At 44.8% G+C, this 16,620-nt stretch overlaps 1 protein-coding gene across 1 annotated transcript in view; it reads left to right on the forward strand.

Annotated features, from left to right (window-relative positions):
- The window catches only part of LOC310913719 (contactin-4), a 276,613-nt gene that overhangs the window by 21,042 nt on the left and 238,951 nt on the right, over window positions 1–16,620 (forward strand). The window lies entirely within an intron of this gene.

Here is a 16,620-nt window from a genome sequence, read left to right on the forward strand (position 1 = left end):
CCCCTCCATCTTTGTGCCACTGCCTCCTGTGTCCCCTGTACTTGTGTCCCCTCCATCCTTGTGCCACTGCTCCCTGTGTACCCTGTCCTTGTGCCACTGCCTCCTCTGTCCCCTGTCCCTGTGCCACTGCTCCCTGTGTCCCCTGTCCTTGTGTCCTCTCTGTCCTTGTGCCACTGCCTCCTATTTCCCCTGTCCTTGTGCCACTGCCCCCTGTGTCCCTTGTCCTTGTGTCACTGCCTCCTGTGTCCCCTGTCCTGTGTCCTCTGTCCTTGTGCCACTGCCTCCTGTGTCCCCTGTCCTTGTGCCACTGCCTCCTGTGTCCTGCCCCCTGTCCCAGAGCTGGTGTCCCCTGTCCCAGAGCTGGTGTCCTCTGTCCTAGAAATGGTGTCCCTTGTCCCAGAGCTCCTGTTCCCCATCCCAGAGCTCATATCCCCTATCCCAGGGCTCGACCCCTGTTCTATAGCTCCTGTCCCCTGTCCCACAGCTCCTGTCCCCTGTCCCAGAGCTGCTGTTGCCCTGCTCTGCCAGCAGCCCCTGTCCCTGCCAGCCCTCAGCTCTCCCCGATCCCCATGCCGTGTCCCCAGGATGGGTGACAAGGTCCCCTCTGTCACCTGGCAGGGGGTGCAGTGTGGTGGCTGCTGTGTGGGACAGACACCTCAGTGTGTGAGCCCTGAGAGGCTCCCGAGGCTCTGCTGTCCTGCCCTGCAGGGCCCTTTGCTTCACCCCAACAACAATAAGGTCAGCGGGGCACAGCGGGAGCGCTCCATCAATTAGTGCTTCTAACGAGCCATGGCTAATGACACTTGTTTAACCCCCAGGTGACACAGCCCAGCAAGCTGCCTGACCTGCAGGTCCCAGACACGGCACTGTTGTGTTTTTGTAAGCAAAAAAAAATGTGATATTAATAGAGATTTCCAGTTGAGTGGCCCTGTCTCCTGCACTCGGGTTCCTCCCTGGGTTTAGCAAACCGCACAAGGACAGCGCTGTGGGTGTGGAATGGTCTGGGTTAAAAGGGACCTTAAAGCCCATCCAGTGCCACCCCTGCCCCAGGCAGGGACACCTCCCCCTGTCCCAGGCTGTTCCAAGCCTTGTCACAGTGAGAGTGGCTGTGACAAACCTTTAGGTCCCTTGACTTCAGGGCACAGGGTGGTGAGAAAATAATTAGGAATAGGAACAATGGTTGGCACTATTAAAAGAACATTTTAATAATGGATAAAAGAGAATAGAAGCAGTGCCCCAACACCATGCACAGTACCCAGGATAATTCCATGGGGGTAATCAACAGAAGACCCAGAACTGAGGAAAACATGACAGTCTTTAGGGTAGGTGTGAGGTTAAGGGTCCAGTCAGAAATTCCAGCTGGGAACAGAACCCTATTTGTACAACGTAACTGACCAATCATGACCTTATATGGAACAACTTCATTAACATGCAAACTCCCATGAACCTTTGCTGCTCACCACAACTACAGAGGGGTTTCCCTTGGCTTGGCCAACTCCCACAGAGCCTGGTCCTCATCTTCCAGCCGGTCCCTTAAGGAAATGAAACCTTTTCTTGTGATCCTTCCCTTCTCACACAGAGCACAACTCAAGGTGCAGGTGAGCTGATGTGCTGCTCACTGTGGGGGTTTCTCAACTCCCTCCTGAACATGGGCTGGGCACTCTCTCACTCACTGCAGGTGTCTGTGACCCCTCTTTCTCTGCTGGGTTAGGCCAAGCTTAGTTTAGACTTTGAATTTAATCTCAGTTCAGTTCTCTGCAGCATCAAGGTCCAGCCTGACCTGTGCACCTTTGATGATCTTTTCAGCTCGGGATATTCTGTGAAGATCCCCCAGGCTTTGGCTGGTGGTGATAAAGCTGTGACACAGGGGAAAAATATTCACACTCCAGAAAAGATTTTTAAATCTATTGGAGTTTGGTTTGGATTTATAAATTACTGCCAAAAAAAGGAAAAAAACCAAAAAAGAGTAACACGGTTATATGTTTGAAATAACAACTTTTCTCCCACCAAAAATGGCATGTTATGTGAGCCCACGATAATCCTGCAGCATTGTGACTCCCAGCAGGGAAAAAAATACTCATAAAATCACCATTCTGCTTGAAATTCACTCTCTGAACACCCTGAAACGCCTAAAGAGCTCATGTAGGGATGCGTTCTGTGCTGCTTAAGGGAGAGATTCTCCCAGACTGTCCAATCTTTGAGCACTTTCCATTGGATCTCAAATCTGTGAAGCATTCCTGTGTCATTGTGGGGTGTAAAAACCTCAGTAACAATTAAAGCCTCAGTTTCTAATAATCCTTCTGGCACCATTTTTACCTTTTCCGAGGAAATCATAAAAAATTAGCCACTTAGGCTACCAAATTGGCCTCTTTTTGCAGGGTGCAGTTGTAGTTTTAATCAGTACATGCCTTAACAACCCCAGGAGGAATTCATTATTTCTGTAGCCACAGCATGGTGTCCTTCCTTTCTCCTTCCACTCACACTACACTTCTTGCCATTTGCAGGATAAAGTTTGAAAAGTTTTAATTATAGAATGGAAAAGAAAGGGTCATAAAGCAGCAAGAAAGAAAGAAAAAAAAACCCCTCAAGTCTTGCAGATTTGTGTTATAAATGATTGAGTTTGGCCACGATGTTTTGAGGGATTATGTGAAAGGGCAGGTTGCTGCTCTCTTCCTGCCGAATTTGGCATTAATTAAGTTAAATAATCTGCATTAATTAAATTAAATAATAAATAATTAAGTTAAATAATCTGCAGGAATTTTGGCTTTTCGGTCAGGTGTATTTAAGCCAAACATCAGCGGTGGCAGCAGCGCTAAAACCAAGCCTTGAGTCAGGATTAGTGGCCACAAAGCCGAGCCCAGGAGCTGCTCCACGTCATCCCAAATGGGCCCAACAGGCACGGAGTGGGTAATAAAACCGTAATAAAACCCATCCTCAACGCCAGGAGAAATAAACATCATTACAAGGTCAGCGCTGCTAAATTGCAGCCCTCGCTGTATTATCAGAAAGTAATGAGAAACACCTTCAGCCTCCAAGAGGAGTCGATAGAAAATCAGCAAACAGCCACTGCAGACATCCTTTTTTGTTGTTGTTTTTTTATTTTGGTTTTTTTTTTCCAGCAGCAAGCAGGGAATGAGGTTTGGGATAACACAAAACACCCCCAGGCACGCACAACCTTTAAGGAAAGGACAAACAACATCCCGGCAATCAGCAAAGCCACCCACTGCTGTTATTTTATGAATAGATGGTAGATTTGCCTTCCGCGTGTTGGCGAAATAATGGAAAAAAAAAAAAAAAAAAAGAAAATTAAAAGATGGAATTTGGAAAGCATCAAAATTGCAGCCAATTTGTGTTTCCAGCCGGAGCCGGCCCCACAAGTGGCGGTGGATGGAGTGGAGGATGGAGCTAAGAGGAGAGGGAAATCAGAAATGAGACAAGGGTGTGGAAATTCCTCTCTCCAGAGCTAATCAGAACTGAGTGTCCTATTGCCAGCAGCGGGGAGAGCGCTCCGGGGATGGGAATTACAGGATAATTATGTCGGAAATAACATCCAAGGGGGAGCGTGCTGACTCGGGATATTGTCACCTCCTGCCTGCCTTAGTCACCCAGTGCCACCTGTAACAAACACATTTTACCCACTGGTGAAGGGAAAACTCTGGAGTTAACCCTCATCCCGTACAGCATTCCAAGTGTAATCACTGTAATTCGCCATTGTAAACCTCCCGTTATCAATTAATTTATATTGTACAAAGAACTGTCTGATTATCTTCGTGCGGGGCGCCGTATTTACCCTGCGATTTGATGGTGAGTAATTAGCGCGTAATTGCGGAGGGCTATTTATAGCCAAGAAAAGGGTGTATTTATGTGTAGTTAAAATAATTGCAGCCTTTTCCAGAGCGAATCTTTTTGACTTTTCCTCCTTTTGGATGAGTCTAACAGTTGGTCTGGCCAAAATCCTCGTCTGGGGCAAAACTGGATGAGTTTGGTTGAAGTTTAAAAGGAAAACGTTCCAAAAAGGTGTTATAAATTTATATTATAAAATTGGCTTTTCGGAAGATGTGTGCTGTATGATTAATAATGTTGTGGTAAGGAGATAGGATATAAGTTTTTTATTGCTGCTATTAGTAAAGAAAATTAGGCATAGTGGTAGTAGTTGATAAAAGTATGATATAAGTATTGATATAAGTATGTTAAACTATTTGGTTGGGGTAACATCCAGTGAACATGGAAAGAAGACTCTGCTATTGATACACCAACTATCAGCATCTCCCATCTGAAAAAAGTCTGGACCAAGGTCCAAGCTGGAGGTGATAATGAAGACACAGCCCAGAAACACTCTAAAAAGAGGGACAATGCAAAACAGTTCCTAAAATATGAAAACTAGTTTATGGAAAAATATGAATATTCATCAAACTGATGCAATAGAAAGGGTGTTTAACAAGTGTCTCTGATATAGCAGAGTGTGGACTTGGCTGAATGCCGAGTCACCCGGCCGTACTTTGCTTTTTTATCTACTAATTGTCTTAATTTTTTATTAAATCTATCTCTTAAAATTTACCGAAAAAGTGAACCTCGTTTTTCACAAAGGAAAGTTCCTTTTGCATTTAAAAAATGTTTTCTCTGCCTCCCCAGCCTGCCCTGCCCTTCCTGGGAAAGGGGATCTGTCTCAGGGCTGGGTGTGTGGAGGATAAATCCCGGTGACCTCCGTGCCTGGCATGGGTGAACGCTCCCCGTGTAGCAGCTCCAGCACAAAATCTCCTCAAGCCCATTACAGTAATTCCTGCTCGGGGATGGCTTTATGGGCACCATCAAGGGCAATGAGGGCTTTCATGTCCAGCGTTAGTGATGATGGTTTTATTCCCCTTTGCTGCCATCCTCAGCCCTCCATCATCGCCCCTCTGGGGCTTTGCAGCCTCCAGGGCTTGGCCTGCTGAAAGAAATCCTGATTTTTCTGAGCTTTGCCATTGCAGAGGAGCTTGGATTTCCAGCTCAGAGCTTCTGTCCTCACTGGGAAAGGCTGGGATGGATTTTATGCCTTAGGATTTCAGCTTTTCTATTTTTCATATATTTGTAACCCTGCAGTTCTTTAGAACTCCAAACTCCACACACAGTGTGAGCTGCTGCTTCCCCACTTTGGGCAGACACAATTCCTCTCCAGGCCTGGGGATCAAGGACCCCTCACTGCCTCAGGCCCCAGAGATGGAAACAAAAGTGACTTGGGGGCAGCAAACTTGGGGTCAATGACTTCATTACCTGGAGCTGGAATTGGGAGATGAACCCCCAAAATGCAAATGGACCAAACTGATCAAAGTGTGAAAACCTGTGACCATTTTTGGGTGCAGCCCCTGGGGGGCTTTGTCTGCCCTAAATGTCCCTGAAGGGCCTTCAATAAATAAAATAAATATTACTTCTTTTTTTTTTTTTTTTTTTTTTTTCCCTTAATTGTGTCTGGGGTCTGTTTTTAGGTCACCTCAAAAGGCACCAGAGAAGGGAGGTGCCCCATGGTGCTTCTTGCTCCCTTCATTGGCATTTGGGGATCTCTAATCTGAAGATCTGGGAGAATATTTGGGATTCTGGGGAGCACCAAGGAGCTCTCATGGGGCAGTCCTTTGTCTCCTGTGGGGCTGGAACTGCCGGGACCTGGATGAGGAGGGGCTTTGCTTTGCTTCAGCTGAGACCCCTGAATTTAAGAGGATTTTTCTCTCTGATCTAACAAGAGCATCTCTGCACTGCTCATTGCTGCTTCTGCACTCAGCAGAGCCCCAGGCACAGCACTGAGGGATTTGTGCAGGAATCAGTGATGGGATGCCATGGGATCATCTCCTGTGGAGCTGAGGGAGCCTCTCCTGTCCCAGTGGGAATCAAAGCCAACTTTTCTACTCGTTTTCCCCCTCATGGAGCATCTCCCCATCCCAGCATCCCCAGGCAGGGATGTTGAGTGTTTGAGGTGCAGCTGGGCAGGGTTGGGTGGGGTGGCACCCACCTGGAGCCAGGAGGAGGAGGTGGGGCTGCAGGAGTTCCCTATAAAAGGAAAAGCTGGTGGAAAACCCCAAATTATGCTGGTCTGAGCTCTGGGGTAGAGCAGAAGGGGCTCCCAGGACCTGTCCCAGCTTTGGTGAGTTGGGGGAAAACTCTCAGAGGGATATTTGGGTGCTGAGGAAGGTGGTGGAGTAAGAATTTTGCTGGAAGAGAGCATCTTTTAGGGGATTAGGGCTGGGTGATTGTTCTGGTCAGGGTCAGGCTCTGTGTTTATTTGTGCCTCTGGTGAGCTCTGGTTCACAGAACTTTAGTTTCCCTACCCTGATACCTCCTGTGTAGGTCCCTTGGTAAAACTGATGTTTTTATGTAGATAATACTTCAGTTTCTTGAAACTGAGGCTCCTGTGGAACATCTCTGTGTGCTGTTGCTCCTCAGAAAGTAGTTTTGCAGTTTGGCTTGGTTTAATTTGGAATTTTTAATATTTTTTAAATTGGTTTATTTTCTTTTGAGATCCCTGAAGTTTTGCCAGTTTTGAGAGCCCTGTGAGGGAATATTTCTGCAGCCAGCTTGGATGCCCTGAGCATCATTGGGACCAGAAAGGGGCTCAGTGATGTGACAGGGGTTGGGATGAGCTGATCCCTCCAGCCCAGCCCATTGACTGTCCCTGTGCTCAGATTTCTCCTGGAGGAGCTGCTGCCCACACAACGTGCTTGGCTGAGCCTTTTTATCCTCATTTTTGGCCTCTCAGTTGCCAGTCTCCCATTTTAACCTTTGTGAGCACCATTTTGGCTGCTCTTGAGGGGTTTTTTTTGCGATTCTCAGACAAATCTGTGTGTGATTCCCAGCCCTCCTCCTTCCCTGTGATCTCAGGGAAGCTTCAGAGAGCATCACCCCAGCAAAACGAGGCTGCTGAGAGCCTTGGAAAAGTCTGGCACCTTTATTGTTCTTTCCTGCTGAAATTGGTTGAGTTTCAGCGTTGAGAACCAAAGGATCAAGGCAGGAGGGCCAGGCAGAAAAGAGCTGAGCAGCTCAAAATCAAAAACTCCTGGGCTTTAAAAATGGCTTTTAAATAGTCTGAGAAATTGGAATTGTGGAAATCCTGAGGTAGAAGTGATGCCTTGGGAAGGCTGAGCTGGAACAGAGACTGGACAGAGCTGGAGAATAAAGTAGAGATTTATTGAAAATTTGCCTTTAGGATCCACCTTGGGCAGGACAAGAGCCTGGCCAGGGCTACACCCAAGGGGGACCCAAAATGGTCATGAAAATGGATAAACAGTCACAAAATCTTACATTTTGATAAGTTTTGGTCCATTTGCGTTTTGGGGTTGAATTGTCCAATTCCAGCTCCAGGCTGGGAGGTCCCATCCTTCTTGTCCCTCCCTCCAGCCCAGCCTTGTTTGTGCTTTTGGGGCTGAGAGTTGTCCTTGGTGTGCAGCAGGAAAAGGGTTTGTTTTGTGTCCCTGCTGTGTGCAGAGCTGAGTGACACTGACTGTGAGCTCAGAGCTGCAGCCCTGGGCACCACAGACACATGAAATACATGGAAGATAAAACTCAAAGCATCAGAAAGGACCATGAGGATCATCAGGTCCAACTCCTGGCCATGAACAGCCCCAGGGATGTCCCAGCCTGGTCCATCCACAGCAGCTTCAGCCCCATGGAAGGGGCTGATGGTGCAAACACTCCTGGGCTCCTCCAGAACCCAAATTATCTCTGTCCCCATGGCCAAACCCAAGGGGAAACTGTTGGTCTGATCTCCCTCCACCTGTGGAACACCATGAAGGGAAAGAAGAGTAATTTATACATATATTAGAAAAAAAAAAAAAAAAAAAAGAAGGGATTTTGGCAAATCCTGTGCTTTATTATATTTTTACCCCCTGTTCTTTTTCTCTAATTTTCCCTGGAAAAATAATCCTGCTTATTCACGATGCTGCTGCAATAATTGAACTCCTGGAGGGGAAGAGGAGGAGGGGAAAAAAAAAAAAAACAGCTCCCCATATAAATTACTCCCCATATAAATACTACTCGTGGTGTTTCTCATGGAAATTCAGGAAGAGAAAATTAGTTAAATTAGAAAAAAAGTCTGAAAGGAGCAGTTTGCTGCTGTCCATAAAGCTCTGATTTTATTTAGACTATTCTGGTTGTGGGTGATAAATGCACATGGCCCTCACTAAAATATCTTGGTTTTACTGAGTGTTTTGGAAGTATTTTAGAGTCATCATTCAGGATTTGTCTGGGTTTTGTAAAATTATGTGGTTTTTTGCATTAAATAGATGGTGTTAAACTAAATAAGTTGATTTTTTTTTTTTTTTTTTTTTTTTTTTTTTTTTTTTGTCTGGATGTGCTGCTTGCACTTGTCACACATGGGGGGACAGTCCCATCTTCCACTTTTATGGTTTATTTCAGATGGGCTGGTGGAAATAACAGAGGAAAAAAAAATAATTTCTGGATTTGTTCCTCCTCGTAGGTTTTGGGCTTGAACTCACCTTTAGTTGCTGCCTGTTGCTCCTAAATAATGAGATTTTTGGATGAATCAGTGACTTCATTTATAAACCATAATTCAGAAGGAACATACCTTAGAAAAGGTTGTATTTTATTGCCAGTTTTTCAATATTTTGAGGGTATTTTATGAATCCTCTGGAAGAAGTGTTTGGCTGAGACACAATTTCCTAACAGGGATTGCTGATCAGTGATGGAATTGATGCCATGTCAATTTTATTTTCCTTGTTTGCTCTCCTTTGTGCTCACTGCTTAAAGCAGCTGAATAAGGTAAAATATACTGACATTTTTGGTAGTTCATCTATGATTTTCCTGCTCTCCAAATCCGGGATTTTATCACTTTTTCCAGCTGGTTCTTAATGCCACAGTGGCTTTTTTCCAGGTTTCCTTAGTGGCATCCAAGACTTGCTAAATAATTGTCTTAAAAGCTGATAATGCAACAGTTCTGTTTAGTTACAGTGCAGAATTTTTAAAAATAAAGAGTTTTTTCTCAAGTTGGAGTAGAGATTTTTTTTTGGACATCCAGTGGTAATTTTTTTTTTTTTTTTCCAGTGGGACATTTCCTTTCTTGGCTTTATCCAGGGCTCTTTTTGAGACTCCAAGAGCAAGAACAGAGTTTATGTGGCTCTGTTGGTTTTCAGAGCATTAATAAATAGGAATACAAAAGGGGAACTTCAGATCCACCCCTTTGCTCCCCAAAATGATGGGTTACAAAAAAAAATTAAAAATAAAAAATGCTACTTGTGTTGGGGCACTGCACCCCAAACACCCCTCAGGTTTTTTTTTTTGGGAAGCTGCAAATCTTTGGGAATTTCCCTCCAGCGTGTCAAGCTTCGATTTTATATATATATATATATATAAATTTTTTGGTTTTGTTTTTGGTTTTTCTTGGGGTTTTTTGGGGGTTTTTTTTGGGTTTTGGTGTTTGGTTTTTTTGTTTTGTTTTTGGTTTTTTGGGGGTTTTTTTTTGTTTTTGGGGGGTTTTTTTGTGGTTTTTTTGTGGGGTTTTTTGTTTGTTTGTTTTTTGTTTGGGTTTTTTTGTTGATTTTTTGTTTGTTTGTTTGTTTCTGTTGTTTTTTTTTTTTGTGTGTGTGTGTTTTCATTGTCACATCTCTGCTCATCCAGCTTTAATCCATTCTCATGGAACACAACAACAAGTTACATCTCCTGCTCATCCTGTTGCTTTTTCCACCTGAAAGAACGAAGGATGAGCACCTGGAATTGCCTTTTTTTCCTTTTTTTTTTTATGGCCACACAAAACTTCCAACCCCTCTGCAGCACTGCCTGACCTACTTGTGCAACTTCTCAGCAATTCTTCAAAAGAAACCAGCTTGGAAGGCAGAGTAGACCTTGTTTTTTATTTTTTTTTTTTTTTTTTTTTTTTGGAGAACATGGTGCTGAGGGAGGATGTGGGCGATCCGAAATGTCTTGGGGTTTGCAAGGACGAGGAACAAATTAAGAAGGAGCAAAAACAAACAATTTAATGGTGATGGAGCTCGTAGCTCCAGCGAGGAGAGGCTGTGGGCGTGCATCCATTTTATCTCCCTGCACAAGATGATTCCTCACCACAGAAGGTCATAAAAAAAAAAAAAAAAAAAAAAATCTCGCTGCTGAGTGCTGGGAGATAATTTTGCTAAAAAGTTGGAAATGTTTTATTAGCAGTAAATATTTGAGGCCTTGGTTTACAGCACTCAGGGGATGGTGAGTTCATACCTTAGGTTGGAAAATAAGCCCTGAATTGTCACCTCAGAGAAAAACCCAATGGCAAAACCTGGGAAATGAACTGTCAGGGCTGCTAATTATTATGTGTTGTGGAGACATTAATTACTCACTGCCTGATTTGGTTGTTTTTTTGGTTTTGTTTTTTTTTTTTTAATCATTGACCTTTCCTGTTTGGTGCTTTGTAATCGGCTGCAGGTGATTAGAGAGATCTCTGAGCACTCTGCAATTTCTGCTTCCCTGTAAGAAAACATTTAATGCAATGGAGTGATTGGGACACAAGGAATGAAGTTGGTTGAGTTTTTCTGGAGTTCTCATGCCCAGGTGTGATGTGGGACCCTTCTGCTCTGTGCCATCAGGCTTTGGAAAGTGCAGAAATCCAGAAGTTTTAGAAGATCCCATCAGTTTTTGTGGAGCTGTGGTGGGATTGACTCAGAGCAGGGGCTGGGGAGGGCTTGGGGAGCTCACACAGCCTCAGCTCCCTGGGACAGGGCGTGAATTGGGTCTGGTGCAGCTTCCCAGCTCTGACACCTCATTAAAATGAGAATTATTAACCTACAGCTTATGGTGATGGTGACTAAAATGTGCTCCTTAAGAGCTGGTACAACCCATCCCCTTCTGCTGCTTGGAGAGTGAAATGAAGATTTTTATGTTGGTACGAAAAAGCCCCAAGCCTCAAATGTGACTGTGTCAGAACTGTCCCTTTGTGTCACCAAAACCTGACAATTTCAGCTCAGTGACCTCTGGGAGGTTGATGGGCTCTGTGCAAATGAGAAGAGGATCTCTTGATCAGCAGTTTGGAGAGGCAGAGGCATCGCTCAGGCAATGAAAACCAATTTAATTCGTGTCATTATTTTGCATTTTGAGTAGGAAGGCGATGAACGCATCATCCTCTCCAGTGCAGCTCCTGGAGTTATCCTGGGCTTTTTCCTGGTACCTGAATCTCTGTGGGGAAACAGCTTTAGGGGAACATCTTTCAGACAGGTGCTTCTTCTCAGTGCAGTCAAAAGTTTTTTTACAGTCAGTAAAAGTTTGGTGGTTTTTTTTTTTGGTTTTTTTTTTTTTTTTTTTTTTTTTTTTTTGGGTTTTTTTTTTTTTTTTAATGGAGCAGGAAAACCCATTTTAAGTAGTAGAGACCAATTTTTAGGGTTCTGCACCTTACACGTTCAGTTCAGGAATCAACTGGTGAATCCCTTTGATGGTGATAATAAACAGAGACACCACAATGGTTTGGGGAGGTTGTCAGAGAAATCTCAGCGTTCTTTTCATTTGTGAAGCAAATGAAACAACGGAACAAATGGAATTGTAGAGCCTGAAAATCCAATATAAATTTGTGATGCTCATCTCCACTCAATGAGACCAAACAAGAGTTTGAAATATTTATTTTTTACACTTTTTTTTTTTGTTGGAATAAATCACATGAGATGTTTATTCTGACAGAATTTTGCTTGGAAGTGCAAGCCCTCAGTCCCTGGGATGAAGCTGCTGGAAGTTTTTCCTTCAGGAGATAAATGACACTCACAGAATGATTTTTGGCTGACTCACTAAACAGTGTTTAAATGCACAGGAAATGCTTCTGCACATGGGATTGATATTGCAGCTCCAGAAAACTCTTGTCTGTTCCTTGGAGCTCCCATAATCAATCCACTGCTGGAACTGGTGAGCAGGAGGAGGAAGGGCTGGGCTGCCCCTGGGGGTGATGCTGATCCAGAAAACTCAGAGTTTGCATCCTCTGCCTTTGTTTTGGAAAGGAGCAGAGCCAGGATTAGGGCAGAGCTGTGGGTTTTGTCCCAGGAATGTCCTCTTGGAGCAGGAATAGGGATGGCAACAGAGCAGTTTTCCTCTTGAGGGCTGCTGGAAATGAAAAGAAGCAAGAGCAAGTTCAGATGCACTTGGTTATTTATTAGTATTTATTAATGAGCCTCATGTTCCTTGAGCCTGATTAGAGAATATTGTGTGGAAGGTTTGGAAGTTCATATTAGAAAACAGGAGCAGGAAAAGATCTTTACAGTGTACAGGAGGGTTGAGATAAAGACAAATCTGCAGTCTGAGGGCTCCTGGAGTGTCTAATTTGAGACTGGAGTGAAGCAGAGATGCAAAAAATGTCATCATTTAATCTTGGTTAAAAAATGAGTTTGGAAGATAAGATGAGTCTGTGGTTTGGCAGGAGATGCAAATCTGTGCCAGAGGAGGCTGGTTCCATAAAGTAGAGCCAGGGACAGTAAAAAGATAAAAATAATCAGCAAATGAGCTGTTGTGTGCTTGAAGTGATCAAGGGAGAATTTGGAGTTGAGGAATCCCAGCCTGGTGCTCAGTAATGTCCCTGTCCTGGGCCAGGCTTGGTTTCCATCCCCAGGGAAAAACACCTCAGCCTCATCTCCAGGTGCTCTGAGGAAAAATGCATTAGGCATGGCAGGATCTGCAAATGATGCTAAAAAATCTTCCAGGTGGAGAAATGCCCCTCGGGTTTCTCTGGGAATGCTGCTTTCAGCTGCACTGCTTTGTGTCAATACAAACTCCCAGTGTAATGTATGGATTTGTGCTGGCAGCAGATGAGGGATCAGCACTTCTCCAGGCTCTCATCAGTGCTCCCTCTTGCCAGCTCCCAAAGAACTGCCTCCACAAAATAAAAAAATTTTTTTAAAAAAAGTGGAATTTTTTTCTGTGCAAACACACAGTATTACTGTGAAATGAATCCTCTCTATTTTTATTTTCTCTCCTTAAGTCGTTTTTTTTTTTTTTTTTTTCCCTCTCTTGAAGGATGTGCTGTTCCTTTACATGAAATGAAGCTTGCACAAAACTTGACTTTCTTGGGGTATTTTTTTTTGGGAGTTACAGCTTCAAGAACGACTGCAGTGGTGACTGGGGAGCTGCACTAAAAGAGTCTTGTTGCCTTTTCCTTTGGAGAAAACTTCCTCTCCATATTCTGAAGTTGGTTTTTTTTCAAAGCCTTCTGTTGACAAGGGATGCAAAAAATACTGAACCTGCTAAATTCAGATTTTAATGTGTTGTCTTCCACAGTGTCACCTGAGGGAGGGAGCAGAGTCTGTGCCCCTCAGTGCCTGCTCCAGGTTGTTTTTCACTTGGGATGAAGGTGTGGGGTTTCCTCCAGGCTAAGGGAGGTTTCTTTATTATTTAGCAAAATTTCTTGGGCACTGCCAATGTTTGGGGAGAATATGACTTAAAAGCTTCAGGTTTTCTAGCAAGGAAATTCAGGTTCAGTGCACAATTGATTTATTTATTGATTTATCGAATGATTTATTATGAATTGATTTATTCACCATCTCCAACACAGAATTTTAAAGGTGGGAAAAGCCCCTGTGAGAGGGAGTCCAGCACTGCCAGGTCACCACCTGAGCACCAAAATCTGCAGGTTTTATCAAGAGCGTCTTGCAATTCCTGTGGGATGAAATCCTGTGCTGAAAACAGAATATTCCGAATCTGAGAATATTCTGGTTTGACTCAGTATCTCCCTGCCAAGGCAAGACATTCTTTTGGAATTTGAAAAATGCGAAAAATTTCCCATTTCGAGAAATTGTCCACAGAAGTGTTCCTGTTGTTGGAACCTGCAGTTTCTGAAGGATTTGGGTGGATTTGTGTCTGCTAAGGAGACAGAACCAGAATGTGGAGGTTTTTCAACCTGTCACCTGTTCCTTCCACCCCAAAATGATGAAGTTGTGGCTGGGCTTGTGGGGGATGAGGTTTGTGCTGCAGTGAGAGCCCACCCAACATGAGCAGCTCCAGCAGGAGAAGTCACTAATGAGCCTGGTAGTAACTGCATTTTCTGGGAGGGGAGGCGTGGGGGAAGAGAAAAAACCAAGATTTCATCCAGAGTCTCCCACGTTCAATGCCAAAAAAAAGCCACCCTGGCTGGGTTCTGCACACAGGCACGACAGGCAGGGAAAAACAAAAACCCAGAGCGTGGTGGGTGTTCTATGAGACACCTCCTGTGCCTTGAGTGCCCACAGGAGCTCAGGGCTGCTTGGGGAGGTGGATGGGCTCAAAATCTCGTTGTACTCAAGAGATCAGGCTTGGCTAAGTCAGAACTGCAGTTTTTTGGGGTTTTTTTCCACTTTGTTTTCAGCTTTGTAGGTGTCTAAAAATACAGCGACGTTGGTGCGTTGGAGCGTCGCTTGACTCGTGCGGGTTTGTTCTCTCCCAAACTTTCCCTGAGTGAAGTGATAAGTTGAACAGTTACAGTAAACAGAGTAATATTTTGATTGGTACGAAACCTTTTTTCGTTTCTTCTCGATGTCTAATTAGCGTGGCTCTGAATGTCAAATATTTACACGCTCTCCGCGGCGCTGTGCTCACTTCGGTGGGCTCCATCTGGCTCTGCCTGCCTCGAGCCTGTTTGTGGGGCTGCTGGAATTGTTTTATAGGGTTTTTAGTTGTAAGTTTGGTATGGTTTGGATTTTAACCCTAGCTAGACAAAAGCTCCTGTCCTGGAATGTTCTTATCAGAAGTTGATAAGAGTTTCCAGGACAACCTAAGCCTCTGCCTGGAGTTTGGTCATCCCATTGTCTTTTCCCTCATCCCAATGTATCTTCTCCCCCTCCTTGTCCATCAATCTCCCAGGCCCGAAACTTTCTGAGAGGTGTCGGCCAGTGGTTGGTGGATCACCCAAAGACCCCACCCCAATTTACCTGATTTGTTGAAGTTTGTGTATTGCAGTTGGCATTAGCCACCTTGCTTTGTTCTATTGGTTTGTAACCTGTGCCCACCCCTGAGATTTCTGGTGAACAAAAACCCCCTGCAGACCAGGCCCTGGGTCACTCTCCTGAGGCACAGGCCTGGGACCAGGGACTGCCCCTGTGATCCCCGAATAAAACCTTTGTCCTCAAGCCTCGAGAGTGTCCCCTCTTTCGAACCACAGCCGTGACAGCGAAGGGAAAAGTGCTGCGGAGCCAAAACCCACACAAAGGTCCTGTTGAGGCGTATCCGAGCTGGCAGGGTGGTCCACCCAACCGCTGGGCTGGCCTGAGAGACAGATACCCGAAGCAACACCTGTTCCTTGTGGAAAAGCTTTCCCAGACCCAGGGCTGGTGCTGGATGCCACCTGTTCCCCCCTCCAGGTGTCCTGAACTGGGAGAGAAGCTTTTCCCTCCAGCAGGGAAATAGAGCTGTGCAAGCCACAGAGAGCTGGATTCCCTCTCCAGGGAATCAAGGACCCCTCACTGCCTCAGACCTGAGAGAGGGAAACAAAAGTGACTTGGGGGCAGCAAACTTGGGGTCAATGACTTCATTACCTGGAGCTGGAATTGGGAGATGAACCCCAAAAATGCAAATGGGGGTTTTCATGTATTTCATTTATTTGTAACCCTGCAGTTCTTTAGTGCAGAACTCCAAACTCCACACACACTGTGAGCTGCTGCTTCCCCATTCTGGGCAGACACAACAATTCCTCTCCAGGCCTGGCAATCAAGGACCCCTCACTGCCTCAGGCCTCAGAGATGGAAACAAAAGTGACTTGGGGGCAGCAAACTTGGGGTCAATGACTTCATTACCTGGAGCTGGAATTGGGAGATGAACCCCAAAATTGGACCAAACGTATCAAAGTGTGAAAACCCGTGACTTGTTGTGATTTTGGGTGTGATTTTTCTGCCCTAAAGGTATCTGAAGGTCCTTCAATAAATAGAACAGCTTTTTATTCCCTTAATTCTGTCTGAGGTCTGTTTTTAGGTGGCCCCAAAAGGCAGCACTGGCAGTGAAGGGATATTTGAAATAAAAGCTGATGTGGGGAAGCACTTGGTGAATGTGAACCATTAAAAGGTGCCCTGTGGGGTGTTTGGTCTGGAAATGGCACCACGAGGCAGAATTGGGTTTGTGTGGGGAGTGGGGACAGCAGTGTCACCGTGGTCCATGTGTGGAGCTCTCAGGCTGGGAGATGTCAGACCATGTCCTTGCTGAAAGCTGCTGATGGATGGGGGTGGTACATCCATGATAAATTAAGGCAAAATATCCCTTTTGACTTCCAGGGGTGCAATTCCCCAGTGCAAAATGTGGTGTATATATATTTTATATATATATATATATATATATTATATAGCTTTTTATATCCACAGAATTCCAGAAAGGTTCAGATTGGAAGGGGTTTCAAATCCCTGCCACCTTCCACTATCCAGGCTGCTCCAATCCCTGACCAACCCGGCCTTGAGAACTTCCCAAATTCCCAGTTCTCTGGGAATTCCATCCCAGCCCCTCACAGGGAGGAATTTCTTCTCAATATCTCATTTTCAGGGCCTTCAGGAGCAGGGGTGTCCTCTGGTTGTAGCTTCCTCATATCAAATTGGAATTCAAGCTACAACCCAGAGGACATGGGTGCTTATCTTCAGGCAAAATATCAGAATTCTTTTTCTGCCTCTCCTATCTGGGATGTGTTGATAGTGCAAGGAAAAAAAAAAAAAAAAAAAAAAGGAGCTTGTA

This window comes from Zosterops lateralis (assembly GCF_965231275.1).
Source record: "Zosterops lateralis genome assembly, chromosome: 11".
Classification (NCBI taxonomy): Eukaryota; Metazoa; Chordata; class Aves; order Passeriformes; family Zosteropidae; genus Zosterops; species Zosterops lateralis.